Source organism: Castor canadensis, chromosome 2, assembly GCF_047511655.1.
Source record: "Castor canadensis chromosome 2, mCasCan1.hap1v2, whole genome shotgun sequence".
In the NCBI taxonomy this organism is placed as follows: domain Eukaryota; kingdom Metazoa; phylum Chordata; class Mammalia; order Rodentia; family Castoridae; genus Castor; species Castor canadensis.
In genome coordinates, this window is record NC_133387.1 from 13,278,429 (window position 1) to 13,297,176 (window position 18,748).

The 18,748-nt window shown below is 37.3% G+C and overlaps 1 long non-coding RNA gene across 1 annotated transcript in view; it reads left to right on the top strand.

Annotated features, from left to right (window-relative positions):
- Positions 1 to 18,748, top strand: part of LOC141419220 (uncharacterized) — a 77,433-nt gene that overhangs the window by 41,772 nt on the left and 16,913 nt on the right. The window contains exons 3-5 of the long non-coding RNA XR_012443886.1: positions 4,279 to 4,420; positions 4,845 to 4,948; positions 9,690 to 9,741. This is a non-coding gene — a long non-coding RNA (uncharacterized lncRNA). The remainder of the gene's footprint in view (positions 1 to 4,278; positions 4,421 to 4,844; positions 4,949 to 9,689; positions 9,742 to 18,748) is intronic.

Here is an 18,748-nt window from a genome sequence, read left to right on the forward strand (position 1 = left end):
TAATACCATTCCCGGGCAACTACCCAAAGGAACAAAAGTCAAGATACAATAGAGACACCTGTACACCAATGTTCATCACAGCACTATTCACAGTAGCCCAGCTTTGGAAACAACCCAGGTGCCCTACAACTGATGAATGGATCAAGAAAATGTATACATTCATGATGGAGCTTTATTCAGCCATAAGGAATAATAACATGTGGTTAGAAGGTAAATGGATGCAATTGGAGGACATCATATTAAGTGAAGTAAGGCAGGCTCAGAAAGACAAAGGCCACATGTTTTCCTCATATGTGGAAGATAAATCCAAAGGTAAACATATACACAAAAACAAGCATGATCATGTACAAACTCATATGTAGAACATGTTTGTAACAGTGGAACTACTCTGTCGAACATGGGGAAAGAAGGAAAATAAAAGAGAATGACAGAACATCAGTAAACGTAAAACACAACATCTGTGAAGGTAGAGAGTATATGGATGTGTATTGAAAGCTGTTGAAATGGAGGGAGTGGTTGGTAAAGAGGTTAGGGGAGTAATGAAAAAGGTTGAATGGACCAAAGTAAAGTGTACCCACAGTAGGGATACTTGGGAATCCCCTTTGAACATAAACTCAAATATTAATAATGAAAAACAGTACTGTAAAATAGATTCAGTGTGTGAGGTAGGGTACAAATGGAAGTGGGGAGGGTAAATGAAGGAGATTAAGGTGAGAGTATATGGTTGATGAACTTCATATACATATATGAAATGGAACAAAGAAGCCCCTTGCAATTGTTTTAAGTGGGGACAGATGATGGGGCAATGTGACTAATGTACAATATAAACCTAATCGGAATTGTCATTATGAATCCCCTCTTATATAATGAATATATTGTAGTAAAAATTTATTTTAAAGTTACCTCTGAGAAAGAGTAGCTTTTCTCTCCTCTTCTTATTTTTTCTCTATCAATGGAATTGAAAGTGGCCATTCACTTCTGTGCAACTCCTCAGTATTTTAGTTACACTGAGTTGCCTTTGTTGTCTAATCATAGAAGGCTATGTCATTCAGTTTGCTGCCCCAAGACTTTGGTTGATATTTGTGTCATCCCAGATTTCTTCCTCAGGAAGCCTTTGCCAAATTGCTTATAACAAAATTCCTTTGTTGACTACATGCATTGTTTTTCTGAAGCTTCAGCTTGAGGTTATTACTTTTTCTACTTACTGGAATTTCAAAGGACTGGATACTTCCCCTCCAAAAAAATCAACTGTAAGAAAAACAATTTCCATGTTAGTTTACTACAAAATTTATATGGACAAACCTAAATATATGTCTCTTTATCTTTGCCAACTAAATATATTCTCTTCAGAAAAAATGTTCTCAAATTTCTTTCCATGCTACCTTTCCATTAGTAATGACTTTGGTATCATTTTTCTTCCCTTGGTCAGCCAAGGGACCAAAACCCTTTGTTTCTGAGTTTTGGTTGTCCTTCAGAATCCAGATTTATCCCAGCACCTCGTCTTTTCTTCCTAGACCAGCTCTTTGCTCCTTTTTAGTCCATTTTACTTTTATACTGTGTTCCTGCTGAAGCAGTAGGGAGAGAACTTGTCCCACTGCATGGCCAAAACTCTGAAACACCTCTTGAACAGTTTTAAAGTGTCATTTAATTGCCTTCATTTGTATGCTCTCTTCAGTTTTTTTCCTGATCTCCCTGGCATTTGGTATCCATTAATCTGGTAAGCAGAATTCTAAGCATTATCCCCAGTGACCCCTGCTCATGGTTCATCCTCTTCTATTTGAGTATATGTGGACATTAATGATGCAATGAGATATAGCTCCTGTAGTATGTTACATTATTTTCCAAAAGAGATATTATCCTGGTGGGCTTAATCTAGTCCAATCAGGTGAGCCCTCTAAGAAGCACTGAGCCTGCAGCAGAAAGGGAATAAGAAATTTGAATCATAGGATTTGATGTGCATTTCTGACTTTGAAGATGGAAGGGACAGAGAATCTGCATGGAGCTGAGCACAATCTCCAATTATAGCCAACCAGCAAATGGAGTACTGAGTCCTACCTCACAAGGAAGTGAATACTGGCAATGATAGAAGTGAGATAAGAGGAGTAACTGAGCTCCAGAGGAGAATGCATCCAGTTGAACCTTGATTTCTCCCTGAGAAAATGCTGAGAACTAAGCCACACATTCCTGGACCTCTGACACACAGAACTGTGAGACAATGTATTCTTGTTGTTTTAACCTGTTAAATTTGCGAGTACTTGATACACAGCAACAGGAAAACAATAAAAATGGCTATATTCAATCTCCTCCTTTGGGAAAGTACCAGTGAGCCTGCTGCATCTCTGGTTTTTCTATCCAGAGCCACAAGTCATAATTTTTAAATGTGCACCTGCTTCTGCCCCATAAATAAATAAATTTCATTTCTCTTAAATGCACACACACACGTACACATACTCACACACACTTGATTGTACGGATTTCAGTGTCATCAAAATTTCCTTACATTTGTATATGAAAAATGGCCTTCATTTAAGAAATTGCTCATATTGTGTTAATGCCCTCTAGAAAATTGGAATGTCCATGAGGGGAAAGACCTTGATTTCAATAGAAAAGGTGTTCTAGAAGGAGAATAATGGGAAGAGGTAAGCCAGGAATATCAACAGAGCTATGGTACAAACTTGTAGGGAAACATCTCCTGGCTAAGGTGAGAGGTATTGAAGGCAAAGTCCCCTCCTTAGTTTGTCTCATTGTTGTATGGAGAGGATGTGGTGTTGCAGTGCTGTGGATAATCTGCTGGCACAGAAGTACACAGATGTTTGGTTGGTACTGGCAGACTCCAGGGTCAAGGGAAAATGCTCTTGTTCTTTTCGAGAGACATGATACCCTTTGAAGACATCTCCCTTTTCAATGCTGCCAATACCAGTTGAGTAATAAGTGAGCTGCAATCCAAGTCCTGGGTCTTGTCGATACCAGTACATTGAAAAGTGATTCATGTTCTGAGAACACAGTAGTGTTAATTCCTTTCCTGTCCTGGAGGTCTTATATCTTGGGAACTGTGTGACCATAGCATCCTTGAAGCCTAAGCCTGTAGGAGAAGAAACAAATGATCAAATAAGAACAGAGCCTGGGGAAGAGAACATTGCTACAGCAATGAAGCAACATTTTGTAGTGAGAACCTGGGAAGCTAGTGACAGGAATTCTCACCTGTGCGAGGACTCACCTGCTTTCAGGACACAAACAACCACCCAGCAGAGAAGCCTAGAGCTCATGGCAGTGTAAGATGTGGAAAATGGCCTGGCGTTGTGATGCATTTAGTCTCTGGCATCAAAAATTTAATCTACTTCCAGGGCAGAGAGACCACACCCTCCCTCACTGATTCAGAAAAGATTTAGAAGACTCAGCCAGCAGGACAGTTTCATTTATTCTGGTCACATAACTGTTTATGTTGTTCCATGGAAGAATCAGCATAAAAGGTTTTTTGGTTTTGTTTTTGTTTTTGCTTCTGATTTCCTTTTAATGATATATCCTTTTGTTATAATGATTTTTGTCTTTTAAATATTTTTTTAAAATATGGTAAAAATATGGGAACTTGAGTGTTTTCTCTATTTCTTTTGGAACTCTTTCTCATTTTATCACTATACCCAAAATGTCAAATTCCACTCCAAAAGTACTCTGACCAGTCTGCTCATTCTCCTGGTGCTTTATAATCTCTGCATGTTTCCCATATAAGGCTGTCATCCTTTCTCTCTCCTTGGGCTCTTAAGGGAGTGGCAAGGTATGTCAGAGGCTATGGAGCAGCCAAGGGTATATAAGCCTAGGAATAACTAGGAAGTGCCCAAATGGGTTCAGAGAGAATTTGGATCTTGTATAGTCCTCCTAGCAAAGGTTCAACCAGGTGAACTTGGGTATGGAGAATTGCTGATGTACCTGTGTTCCTATTGAGTGAGGATTCCAGTTATTGCTCAGGAAAACATTCTCTTTGGGAAGGGTGTAGTCATTCATTTCCATAATCCCAGCATTTGGAAGACTGAGTCAATAAGATCATAAATCTGAGGCCAGCCTGAAAGTTTTAGGACCACTAGGTTATAAAGAGACCCAATCTTAAAAAACAAACAAACAAACAAAACAAACAAAAAAAGAAAAGAAAGCAAATGTTTGCTTTGGAGGGAAAGAAAAGGATGTTGGAGATACCGTGAGATTGTAGTCTTCAAAGGTGCACTTGGGATCAAGTTGCAATCTCTTATAACATCATTTCTAGGAAGATGTTCTCTCAAATTCTAGATCAACTGAGAATGTGGCTATGCATTGCCTTATATGAACTGGAAGGAAAGAGACATAGATGCCTCGTGGACTACAAAGAAATGTTCTCATCTTCCTGGAGGAATAGACATATCAGGGACATCTTCAGTCCTTCTACTAACAAGTGAGTACTAGATTCATTGCAGCCTTAGCCCTATGTCTTGGTCACACCAGAATGAACAAAGTCTTAAAGACATTCCAGAAAAGCTTTTCTTCCTATCTTTCTTAAGGCATTTGGGTTCTGGATTCTCTAATGGCCAGGTGGCTTGCAGGAGACTGCAGAAGTTACAGATAGTGCCCACTATTTTAGCTACAATTTTTTTAAATGCTTGTACAAGAGTCTAGAAATCCCAGGAACTGATTTGTTTCTCATAAGTCCTGATCTTATCAACTCTCAGGGAATAAGAAGTCTATCACCCAAATGTGCCCAATATCAATGACAGGATTAGAGAAGGAATGAGTCCCTTTACAGCTCTTGTTGGGTCACGGACTGTGTACCTGGAATGCTTGTGTGTGCTTTTTTCTCTTTTGTCCTCTTTCTGAATCAGTGTTAGTTCTTCATCTGTCATGTGTCTTACCAAGTGGTTATCATGGAAGCTCATAAGGAAGACTGCCTGGATTTGAATATTGGTTCTGCTGCTGTCTTAGGAAGGTAAGTAAATCAACTGTTTTGCTATGAGGATTAAGTGAATCAATATGAAAGGGCTACATACTTAAACACAGTAATTACTTGTTAAGCCTTAACTTTTAAAATGGTTAGCCAGTAGAACCATCACTGCTATTAACACCATCACGTAATATCGTCTTATTTTTGTATGGTGATTATGTTGGACAATAAACATACAGTTTCTCAAGTAAATAAAACCTATTAGATCCACATATTACTGACTTAATTTTATAGAGTGGTAAACTACCTTGAGAGAAGTTAAGTAACTTGGAAAAAGTGGAGAGTGACTCGGGTTCCAAAATCTGTACTTTCAACTATTAATGATAATTTTCCCAAAGATTCTCTATAATTTGCAGTTTTTTTCTTTTTTCATTTTTTAAGAGTTTGGCTGGTGTCTTCTTTCTGTAGGAATTATTTTTCATTTTACTCTAACTTATGAAGAGCAAACCATACTTTATATGCTATTCTCTGGCAATCTGAAATTTAAAATATTTATTGACAGATATCCTAAACTTGCTCTGTTTATTTTTTTCCCCTGAAAACCTTGAGCACTCTTATAATAAGTGGCTTTCTAAAGTCCATTTTTGTCTTTAAATTTCTAGTGTATCTCTTTTGGATTGGCTTTTATAAAGGTCTGGCTTTTGTCACTTTCTAGGTCATATCTTTCGGTTTTTGTACTTATTTCTAAGGGGCCAGGAGGGAGAAATGACCCAAACAATGTATGTACATGTGAATAAATGAATAATAAAATAAAAATAAATAAATAATAAATAAAAATTTAAAAAAAGAAGGAAGTTAAAAAAATAAATAAAATAAACTGGTTTTCTTTAGTATTTAGCACATCCTAAGTGATCCTAAACAGTTCATGATAGTACTGAATCATTTCTGAAACCAGGTTGGTATCTTACTATTATTATTATGAGAATTATTATAGAGTTCTGAACAATTACATTTTCATATAAACATTTCTGGTCCAAGGTAAATATTTCATCCAACTGAACATGTTTTTGTTTCAGCAATTACTTTTCCTGTTAGCAGATCTCCCTGTCTCTCAGGGAACAGGGAGGTAGCTTTGCAGAAGTGATGTAGTATTATGTAAGCTTCGTAGGAAAAATAATTTTCTATTAAACCAGGCAAAGGGACCATCATATCCAAATCCAAGAGAACATGAATGCTGTTGGTAGTTTTACAATCTCTGATTTATAAAAGGTTTGACAAAATTCTTATGAGAAACCAAGTGCAGTGATGCTTTTATGTGAGGAAATTCTATTACAAATTTATGCTTCTTTTACAGTCTTGCTCTGTTTAGACTTTCTATCCACAATAGATTAGTTTTATTAAAAACATCTTTCCAAACTGTGACCTATCTCATTTAGGCTATTTGTACAGAATAGTATAAAATATGTTTGCAAAAAATGTACTCTATCATGATGATAGTTTTCCTTGTCATTTCTTATTTATTATATTAGTTCTCTGGCTTTTTGTTAGCAAGTGGTTTTCTATTTTCCCCCAAACAATTGGCTTATTTATTTCTCTTAGCTCTAATGTTTTTATATTTTCAACCTTATTAGTTTCTGCTTTTATGATTATTGATTCCATCTTTCAGCTTTCATTCTGTTCAGAATCTTATGCAATGACAATCAAAGTGCTAGTAGCTGCTGTTCCTTCTCAAGGCTTCAGGGACCATCCATTTCTTGGCCTTTTCTGGCTCTGGAAGCCCCTTCACTACTTGGCTTATGACTGCTCCCTACATGTTTAAAGTGTGTCACTCCTGTCTCTGCCTCCATTGTCACATCTCTTGTCTCTGGTTCTGTTCCTCTACCATGCCTCTTACAAGGGCTCTGCTTATTGTATTGCTGCTGATCAGTCACAACAATCTCTTCATTTCAAGATCCTTCACTTAATCATATATGCAAAGCCCTTTTAGTCATATAAAGCGACATACTCATAATTTCCAAGGATTAGCATATGAACATTTTTGGAATCATAATTCAGCCTTTCAAAATGTCAAAATTCCCAAATAATTGCAGAAATACTTCTAGGAGAGAAATTTATAGAGTCAATGTTCAGTCATGGTTTCTTAGAACATGTGATTTCCACATGAAAGATTAGCTAGTTAGGTGTACTGGTGCATAGGGACACAAAGATTACTCCAGGGAGTGTGAACAGCATGCATTAAGGCTCGGCAGTGAGTGAGAAAGTACGTTGCAACTTTGGGAAAACTGAGAGACTAAGAATGTGGCTTAGCGCATAAGCGTACAGCAAGTAGATGAGGAGTAGGTGAGTTTCACAATGGATAGGTGTGCAAAGTCCAGAACAAGGAAGATTTATAAGACTGGGTAAGTGTGCAAACACTAGACCATGGATGAGTTTAAGAACTGGTAAGCTGGGCAATGTTGGTTAAGAAGTATTGATGTCTAACATTTGAATATAAAAAGTTTAGTCATATTCTGCAAGTCAATGGAAATCTACAAAATGTTTTAAGTGGAAGAGAATGAACTGGGTTGGAACAGAAGGAAGATCTCAGATATGTAGACCATTTGGAAAATGTTAGGGCAATTCAAGTGAAAGGCAATGGTCACCTAAGATAAAGTTTAGAAAACAGTGGAAGGGTTTGACAAGTTTTGAGAAATATAAATTCATCAGGGAAGGAGAATGTCCATGAAGATATTCCCAGGTCTCTAGCCAGAGAACTTGCATGAATGGCTGTGGCATTCAGAGGTCAGGTAAAGGAGGTTATGTGGTATCTACAGTGTGCTTTAGAGCAGGTTGCTGTCTCAAGCAGTTACGGAGCCAGAATCAGGACCAGAAGGAGTAGAAGCATTGCGATGTGTGTGATTGGGTTTTGAAGAGATGTTCTGAGGAGTAATAAATCTGAAAGTCCACATAAAATGTCTTAATAAATGTAATTTAATCTCAGAAACAGAAAGATGATTCTATTTGAATTGGGGAAGGTCTCTTGGCTTCTGTACTGTGCTGTACCCACTGGTAGAGCACAAGGAGATAAGGAAGACAAGGAAGTCTCTCAGTTCACAGTGCACAGGGGAATCTTATGTTAGAGATTCTGTAAAGGGCCATCCTCTACTGCTGTGGAAGAGGCTGTTTTTATGGATGGGGTGGAGCCTCCTGAGGCTAGAGACTCCTCTATCTTGAGAACACTATCATTGTGCAGTGAACATACGGTGGGGAGCTGTGGGTAGCAGAAGTACAGAGATGTCTGGAAGGGCATGGCAAGTTTCACAATTGGCAGAACTTCTACCTCTTCCAGGAAATACTGTTTGCCAAATGGATATGTGTGTTGTTAAAAACGTATGAACAAAGAATCAAATCTAATCCTAATCTGATTCTTATAGATATCAGCAGAAGATCCTGTCACATACTCTGAGAACTTCTTTGTTGTCGTTTCAATCAGATGTTTTGGAGTCTGTTTTACTTAAACTTTAATGAGGCCCACAAGGCAAGGAGAGAGAAGATAAAGACAAAGCCAGAGACAGAGCGAACCTGATGCTGCCATATCTAGAACATAGACTGTGGCTTCACAACCTCAGGATAAAGAGTTCCAAAATGTTGCTAAGACTTACAAGGAGGGATATGCAGTTAGAGCAGAACAAAGAGGCCAGCAAATCCTCCCTCAATACAATGAGTACAAAATTAAAGAATTTCTAATTATAAGGTTTTTGCCTTTTAGGGGGAAGACACTGGGTGTTGAACTCAGGGCCTCATGATTGCAAGGCAGGAGCTTTTACTGCTTGAACCACTCTGCCAGGCCTTTTTTGTGATAAATTTTTTCAAGACAGAGTCTCTTGAACTATTTGCCCAGGCTGGCTTCAAACCAAAATCCTCCTTATCTCTGCCTCCTGAGCAGCTAGAATTACAGTGAGTCACTAGTGTCTGGGAATTTTTGCTTTTGTTTAAAGGGCTGAGATCTATTTGCTTTTGTACCCAGAATAAGGCACATATTTAGTCATGGCTTTCTGTTTGCTGTAAATGGTCATTTGAATTTTATGCAACCATGTGTTCAATGCACATTTCACTAAAGCCCAACATCACAATAACTTTAGTTATTAAAGATGAATTTAATATTTTGTTTGTATTCAAGCAGTCCTAGTTAAAAGCTACATGTCTTTCCCATCTATTTGTTTATTTTAAGCAGATAAATAAACTTGTATATATTAACTGTATTCAATGCTATGTTGTGACATTTTGATGTATGCATACATTGTAGAATAATTACATTAAGCTAATTATCATGCCTATCACTTCATTTACTTAACATTTTGTGTGTGTGTGTGTGTGTGTATGTGTGTGTGTGTGTGTGTTGGAAATATTTAAAATCTGCACTCAACAATTTTCAGGAGTGCAATACAGTACTACTAACTATTATCACTATACTATACAATATATTCCCACAACATATCCCATCCAACTGAAATGTTGTACCTTTTGACCAGCATCTCCCTATTTCCCATTATACCATACCCACCTCAGTACTCCTCAGTAACCACCCTGCTACTCTCTGCTTCTGTTAAGTTTGACCTTTTTTAGATTTCACATGTTTGCAAGATCTTGCATATTTGTCTTTCTTTTCCTGGCTTATTTCTCTTAGTATAATGTTGTCTAGTTCCATCTATGTTGTTGCAAATGATAGGGTTCCTTCTTTAAGAGGGCTAAATAGTATTATTTTGAGTATGTATATAACATTTTCTTTATCCATTCCTCTACGTAGATTGATTCCATAACTTGGCTGTTATGAATACTGCTGCAGTGCATATGGAAAGGTAAACATCTCTTCCACATCTGATTTCATATCCTATAGATATATGTACAAGAGTGAAATTGCTATATCGTATGATAGGTCTGTTTTTATTTCTCTGAGGGACTTCCACACTGTTTTCCAAAATGGCTGCATTAATTTCTAGTCCAATAAATAGTGTACAAGAGTTCCGATTATCCACATCCTTACCAACATGTGTTATTTCTCATCTTTTGTATCAATAGCCATTCTAATAGTTATGACATGTAAATGAGAGGGGACTAGTGGGAGAGAGAGAGTAAACGAGGGTGAATATGGTTGAAGTATTTTCTATACATCTATGAATATGGAGCATTGAAACCAATCAAAGCCATTTTAAGAAGGGGGAGGGAGAAGAGGGAGAATAATGTAGGGGATGAACCAAACTGGGGTATATTGTAGGCATATATGGAAATGTCACAATAAACCCCCTTGTATAATTATTATATACTAATAAAAATGTTTTTAAAAAGCAGCAAAACCAAAAACAGAAACTGTAAAAGATGCTCAACATTAACAGTCATTAGAGAAATGAAAATTAAAAACCAAGGTGAAATCACGCTATACATTTTCCTTGATGGTTATAATAAAAACAGCAGAATGTGGAGAGGATATGATGATGTAAATATAAAATGATGTAGCCACTTTAGAAAACATTTTATAAGGTTTTTGTTCTGTTTTAAAGTGTATCACATACTTATCATATAACTTAGCAATTTCATTCCTACAAAAATTTATTTCCTCACAAAGACATATATAAATGTTCATAGCTCCATTATTCTAATAACTTGAAAACTGGAACAATACAAATGTCTAAGAATTGGTGACTGGATAAACACAGTATGATATGTCCACACAATGGAATGATTTTCAGCAATAAAAATGTAACAAATTATCAAAATATTTTAGAATATGAATAAATACTCCAAATAGGCAAGCTTAGAGAAACCAAATACAAAAGATGATATATCATAGTATTCAATTTTATGAATTTTCCAAACAAGTAAGAAATACAGAATATGACCACTCTGAGAATCAACTGCTAAACGAAGAACAGATCTATTTGGGACAATGATGTGTTTTAAAACTGAATTGTGGTGATGATTGCATAACTCAATAAATTTAGTATAAATCATTAAACACATTGAAATGGGTGAATTCTATGTTTGGCAAGTAATATTCCATTCAAATTATAAAAAATAAACAGTAGTTATTACTTTTATAATAAAACAAGATTTGTGTTTGGTCATATTTAAGTGGTAGTTGTTAACTTGAACATGTAACTTATTTCTTGATTTGAATCCCAAAATTCACTCAGCATCTATCCAGGAAGCATTCATCATTGTCTTCACTAGGATCAAAGTATATCTTCCTCCCACCAAAGGATGGGAAGATGCACCAGGATCTGAATTACATTCAACAGCACCCAGAAGGACTGACACCCATCCATGCTCAGACACTGCTCTATTTTATTTGTCTGATTTATACCTTGTGATCAATCTTAGTCAAAATGCCCCCAGGAAAACATGAGCCTTCAGGGACCACACCCTGGAAAATGAGAAGGGTGGTGATAAGTCTAGCCTGTCATATCACTATTTGGAGAGTGGGAAGGAACTGAGATTTCATGTTTTAAGACAGTGGTTAGTGAGGCTCTAGAAAAGAAGTCAGCCCCGCAGATGAAAAATGTAGCCCAAAAAATCAGAGAGATGTTAGGTACAAAGACACAAATGAGTAAGAGGGTGAAGACTTTTCATAAAGTGGTCAGAAATTCAGTATTGCTGTGATGAAAAGTGGCTCAAACAACAGGGTTGATGATGAGTTAGATTTCTAGACAAGTTAAGAAGCTTAAATATGATCTTGAATACAAAACATCAAGAAATTGTGAGGGTCCCAGATACATGATCACATTTGTCTATCATGCATATCACTTTTGGAATAAAAGAAAGGTAATGCATGAGGCTGAGTCAGATAAAGAGAGTTCTTTAACCTTACAGGCATCTGGTAAGGACCTGACCGTGGGAGAGATAAGTATCCCGTCATGGTGTCTCCAAAAGCGGGTCTGATATTAGGAAAGATGAGCTCTGTTGGAAATAAGTTCAGATAAAGAACCTATGAAATATGGAGGTAAAAATGCCTATTAGGCACTCTAGGGAAGGGGTTTGGAAGTAATGAGAGCTATAATTCAAGTAAAAGATTATGTGATTTTGTCTAAGGTGTATGTATAGAGTAAGAAGACTAATAAAAATCCACAAATCAGGAGAAAATATAAATGTGAATAGAGAATAAGAGAATAATAAACAATAAGAATAGAAATAAAAAAGAAATATTAACAATTAATGACTGTCATGATCAAATATATGCCATGTTCCTTGGCTTTTTACTAATATACTTGGCTACTTTGTTAAAAAGGCAAAAGCAAGACAAAGTCTTTGTGACTTTATTCTTTTATAGCCTCAAAAGAGAGATTCCACATCTGAAGTCGGCACTTCTTATTTTCAGGAGATGTAGGATTCCAAAGCAGCCCATATTTTTTGTCCATTACCTGTACAAAAAAAATCAATTCCACATCCCAGGTATGGTCTTATGTGAATCAAGAACACATCTCTAAGATTCAGCATATTCAATTCAGAAATAGCATTTATCTGTGGAATAGATTCCCGAGGGTCAGATGGTCTCCAAATGATCCAGGCTGGATCAGGAGAAGTGGAAAAGTGGTTGGACGGTTTTATTTATTTATTTTTCAACCTCAGTCTGAGTTCCTTATGCACCAGGCAGTTTTGGGTCATTGAAGACCCAAAGTTGTGAAGAGAGGAACTGGAATTGGGAACTGGCAGGGACATTGAGAGCGTGTGTATGAAAGAACTAATTTAACATGAGGAAAGATTCATGAACCAGAGGCAGAGACATCCAGAGGAGGAATTAAAAGCAACCTTGTCATGTTTCTTAGTTGAGGAGTGACTTTGCTTTAGACAACCACTGGGCAACTGTTAAATCCAGACCCACTTTTGAAGGACAAAATGAGTTCAAGCCTCAGCTTCAAAAGTGCAATTACATTCAGGAGATCAACTCTGACTTTACAGTGGCTTCTGAAGTTTAAGACAAGGCAGGACTTCCTCACCTTAGTGATGATCATTTTTATACAATGTTTAGGTACAAGTGTAGCGCTGTGTCCTCACTGTTGGCACAGAAGTCATGGGTTATGTGTGAGCAGCAGTTGGTAGACTCCAGTGTCATGGGCAAATACTCCTTCCTTTTTCTGGAGCCTGTGAACTTGGAGGAAATCTCTCCTTTCTTTGTCTGTGGCTTTAACACCATGTGAATATTGAATCAGCTGTAGTTCCATTCCTGGATCTTGTTAATATTAGTACAGTTTGCAGTGTCCCATGATTTGAGAACATTCTAGAGTAATTTTCTTTACTTTTGCCATAATGCAGGGTTTGGGGTCTGGGAGATATCAGTATCCACTAGGCCTGCAAGAGGAGACAAATAATGGCAACAGAATCCAGGATGGGCCTTGATGCTGAGCCAAGAACACATCCAGCACAGAAAAATTATTCCTTCCCGATTTTGAAAAAAAGGTACATATTACCTCTTTCTGGAAGATAAAAGACTAGAAAGCACACAAGCCTAAGAGCCATGGCACAATCAGGGCTAGAAAAGATGTCTCTAGTCCTGGGGAAGTAGGATGGGCTCTTGTTGAAGTCACTGTGTAATGACACTTTCTCTTCAACTGCCCTGGGCCCCATAGCCATCCTGCTTAAGTTCAGTTTCATATGTATCCTTTACCTATCAAAGGTTCATTTTCTTCATCCAAAGCAGGCTTGATACTCTGCTTGCTTATTTAACTTAAAGCTTTACTATTCTTACATAACATCCAATTGCAACATTTTTTTACAAGTTATGAAGATGAGGAGTGCAGAGCTCTGAAAGCATATAATAATAAGAAGATTAGACCTGATTATGAATGCTGGAAATAGAAATGCTATTTGAGTCAAGATTTGAAGGATAAATAGGAATGAACTTGGCAAAGCTCAGAGGGAAAAAAAAAACATTCAAAGGAAGAGCCAATTGAGCAGAGTGGCTGAATCAGACATGGGGCAGGAGAGCTGTGAGCATTAAATGAGGCAACCCTTAGACCAAAAGGTGTAAAGGATTTGGAAGGGTGACACGTATTTATTGATTTCTCAGAAAACAGAGGTGTGTGATAATCATGCAGTTTTCTCACTCCCATCTTTTACTACTTGTTTTTCAGACTTTATTGACTTAGGCTTCGTCTACAATGATTTTAAGTTAATCTTTCATTTAACTGCACCATCAATGATGACAGAACAAGTATTCCAATCTGCAGTTTTCCCAGAACATGCTTTGGTAACATGGCTAAAACCTTTTGGGTGCTGCTACAGTAAATAACACCTAAACCCAGTGCTATACTCTCTTCTCCTTTTGCCCATTATCCTTTCAGCAGAAATATTGCTAGTTATTCTTGTGAGTCAAAAAGATTAATCCTAGTACCACTTCCTCCTTTGCTGGTTTCTTTTACCCCAGATCACTAAGATGCACATTTGACATCGGATTCAATAAAATTCTTTTTTACATCATACTGATATGGGAGTTTGACTACTTCCATGAGTATTCAATAGTGGAAATATTTCCATTATTTGAGTTTTAAGTCTTCAGCCTTTATTTGCATAATTTTTATACAACGTGTGTAGACTCCTGTCTACTCTTGTCCACTCATATGTCCTAAAAATATGATGTATGACTTAGAAAACTGCAAAATATTCTTATCATATCTGAGACTTTAAGACAACCGTAAGCATTAAAATCATTAATGACATTTGACTTGTTGGTCTTAACCTAGCAAGAAGAATAGAGGAAGAAAAAGAGAATGAAATTTAACTGCCTCCTTCTGAAAAAAGTGAAAAGGGAAAATAGAAAATTAGAGATTTGAGAAGGTTCTCTCTGATGAATTTTAAATATATAGGAAGGAGAGGCTCCCAGTTGTTCTAGGTGTGACATGATTTAAGGACGAGTAGAGAGTTGATGACAATCCTTACCAATGACTGAGGTAAAATCTATACCTCACAGTAGAGGTGATTAAGGAAAGAGGGAAGACTAAGAGGAACAGTTTTGGGATTGGGAGTATATATGAGAGAGGCTCAGATGCTATGCAGATAAAAGTGGAACTGAAGTTAGAGAGAAACTTATTCCCTGCTGCAGGAATAAGTCATGCATGATCATGCATGTCTTCACTGATGAAAACACTACCCAGAGACTACCTTTCTGCTATAGCTGTAGAAGTCTTTGGAACAACTGCTGAAATTTTTTAAAATGAGTCAACAGTTAAGGATATAGGTATTATCAGAGATAAGTGTAATATATGTCTCTATACATCTATAGTCCAGTAAAGCACCCTCTCTCTCTGAAGCCTCTAGGAGTCCTAGGACATTGTAGTCCTTCCAGTATCCATGAACTTTGTAGGAGAAAGAGGTTCCAATAAGAAGAGGCAAGGTGGAGTCTGTATTCTGTCAGTATGAAAAGATATAGAACTATAGGATAGCACTGCTGAGTTCATATTTCTTATCACAGCAAAGGACACACCTGTTTGCAGAAGAGGCAGAAGAATAGCATAGGGCTCTGGTTTCTAAAATTGGATGAAAAGCTCAGAGTTCTGAATGCATGTGGAAGTGAGATTGCCTCTCAGATTTTACCTGCCATGCCAAGGATAGACTATGGCACTGAGGATCCTACATTTACAGGATGGAGCTCAACTCCACAGAGACTATAGAGTTTGAGAGGTAAGATTTTATGCAACGGCTAAGTATTTTTGTGAGATTCAGTTCCCTATTTTCAGAACTTGGAAGTCCAAAGGCCCTTAGATAGAGCATCCCTCATCGTCCTGTTCCACACTCAGCTCCCTTGCCAGCCACAGCAGAACTAGAACCTGGGCAAGAACCCAAATCACTAAATATTTCAACTAAAGCATAATTTTGAACCTATACTAATATATAAGTTGGTGTTAAAAATTAAAACGAAACAAGTAACCATGCACATACACATGTATATCCTCCTTTACATAACTTCTGTTTCAAAATTCAGATTCCATCAAGGAGAATAGCTTTTATTTCTCCTGCAGCATTCTCATGTGTGCATGGGGAGTGGATTATGGTTCACTTTTCCCTATTCCTCAATCACATATTGCCATCAGATGTTAACATCAGATAATAATTGTGATATACATACATTTTGGTCCACTAAAGCACTCTCTTTCATTTTCTAATCTTCATCCAACAAAACATATTTTGTTTGGTTTACAGTGATTTATGAGTGGGAAGTGTGCAGAGCTCAAATATGCATGCACTAGAAGTCAGAAAATATGTTTCTTGGAAGAAAACCCTGAAGAACTTCTTTAAGACATATTTAGATCTATACTCCTTCTTATCCACCTCCCTTCCTCCCATGGTTTCTTCCATTGTTTCTTCACTAAATTAAAAGTTGTACTAAATGCCAGGGATATAAAATTAGAGGTTCATCTCTTTTCCCCTAAAGAACATATAGCTTTGTGAAAAGCCACTATTAAAAATTATAAAAATAACCACAGTATTCTAGCAATGCATTCCATAGAAGAGAAGATCTGAATCTTTTCTTTCTGTAGTTTTCAAACAAAAGCCTTTATGTTAAGCTCATCTCTGACTGGACAAATGAAGATGAATTAAAGAAGTAAAAGTCATGAAGTAACCAATTCAGATATGGGGGAGAGATTTTGCAAAGGTATAGCTGTGCCATCTAGCTTAGCTTTTGAAGGAAGTATAAAAAGTTCAACCCATCTAGAATCTAAGTGATGGAAGGAATTTGGAAGATTTGATCAGCTTTTTAGTCCTGGGAATTGTTCCCGGGCTTCAGCTGGGTGAAGAATGTTGGACAGTACCACACTGTGTGTGACAGAAAAGCAGATGATCTTCCTTTAAAGTCTGTTTTCTGAGAATCTAATCTATGACAATATATCCCAATCTATGGGATATATCAGATTTATAAACTGGTTTAATGTGAGAGCTAACAGAAACAAAGCGCCTAGAATGATTGTTCCAATTACTGGGACAGAAATACAGTGTGTCCAGAATGGGGGCATCAAGAGGTGGGGAGATCATAAATTCAATAATGAATACTTTTGCATTTGAGTGGCCTGTGTGGCAACCACTGCAATGCCCAATGGACAGTAAAGAATTGTCAGGAAAGAATTTGTGAAAGAAAATGTGGTGGAAAGTGTCATGAATATGGATGGGAAGGCTGAGAGAAAATATTTTTACTGAGAAAAAAAAGGTGGGGGAAGAAGGAAAATCCTAGGGAAACCTACCAGAAATAACCAGGATATAATAAAATGGAATAGTTAATCACTTGTGAGAGAAGAATTTCTATTACAGGAGAGACTGTTGATGAAGTGTGCATGGAAAGAAACTCATGAAAAACTGTTTTTTAAAAAGATAAAGAAGATGAGATAGAGCCAGTAAAGGAAGCTGAAAAAAGAACGATTGGCATTGTTTTCAGATAGAACAGGTAAAAAATGAAACAAGTTGGATTCTCTATTTCTGAACAGTGATCAGGTCCTTTGGATTATTTTTCTGAAATAGTTGAGGCTTATAGGGCAAGAAGACAAAGCTTATGGGGAAGCTTTTAACTCGATTCTGAGACAGACTTTTTCATTGTGTTCTGACAGTCCTTGATCAAATATTGTTGTTCCTGTATCTTCCTGGGTCCTAAAAGGGTCTCCATTGAAGGAAAATTTGGAGATTATTCTGGGACTGGACAAAAAGGAGAATTTCCATACTCCTACTTTTGGGCCCATATTGTACAGAGAGAATTTTTTTAACTAAGTACCTATTTGCAAATTGAAACATATCAGCAGACATCAAAGTATGGGGCAGTAGATGAAGAATTACTTTTATAGATCACAGTCTCTTGTACTCTACCTTCTGAGTCAGATTTGATGGTAATTAAATTTACTTAAGGTGAAATTTTAGAAAACAAGATAGTTTGTTTTTAGTATAAAGGCAACCAAGTATAGAACTAAATGGTGGAGTTGAAGTCAAAAGATCTGAGACTGAGAAATGACAAACAGGATAAAGGGGCTTTCAGAAGGAACAGAATGGGGTGGAGGCATTGCAAAGTAAATCAGGATGACAGCAAAAGAGCTATTAAAAGTCACATTGTATTTGAATTTGTAAGAATTGTGCTTATTGAGAATCATAAGACACTATCAAATACTTGAGCCCATTCTCCCAGAAGGTCACTGTTGAACCACTTTACTTTTTCCTAGAAGGTTACTATGAGACCACCCCACTAGAACAGAGAGTGGGGGGCATGAGAGACAGACTCAGTGCAGCATGTGGTCTTAGTCATCCGATTGCCTGGGGACATTGACCCAAAGTGGCACTTAGACTGAGCATACACTTAATAGAAGCATCCCGAAGTCTAAGTATCTCAGGTCTCACACCCAGGAAGGCTTCTGGACTCTTCTGAGCAAATAACACACCCATGTGCCTGTCGTTCCGTGTAAAGAGCAGGTGGCCAAGGAACACTGTGCAAATAATTGGTGGCACAGAAGAAAGGACCTGGACAATTTAAGATAGGAATTTCTCCATTAGCTTCCCAAACTTTTCTATTCCCAGGAAACAAACAACAACAAAAAAAAAAACCACACAGCAGAGGATCATGGAGCCCATGGCAAGGAGAGTCAGGAAGAGTGTTGGGAGGATGCAGGGCATGAAAATAGGAAAGGGGAAGGATTCAGGTTCTGAGATCTGTACTCCTCCCAGTTTACTAGGGCTAAGAAAAAGATGCAGCCACAACTCTACCCCTAGACATAACCTTCTTACTCCTCTATGACTCCTGCAGGCGGACTTCAGCTTACATATTGAATCACTCTTGGTGAAAGCTGAGCGTGTTCCACTTACTCCATTTTTCCCTGCTGTTTGCTGAGTTATCTGACAATAGTC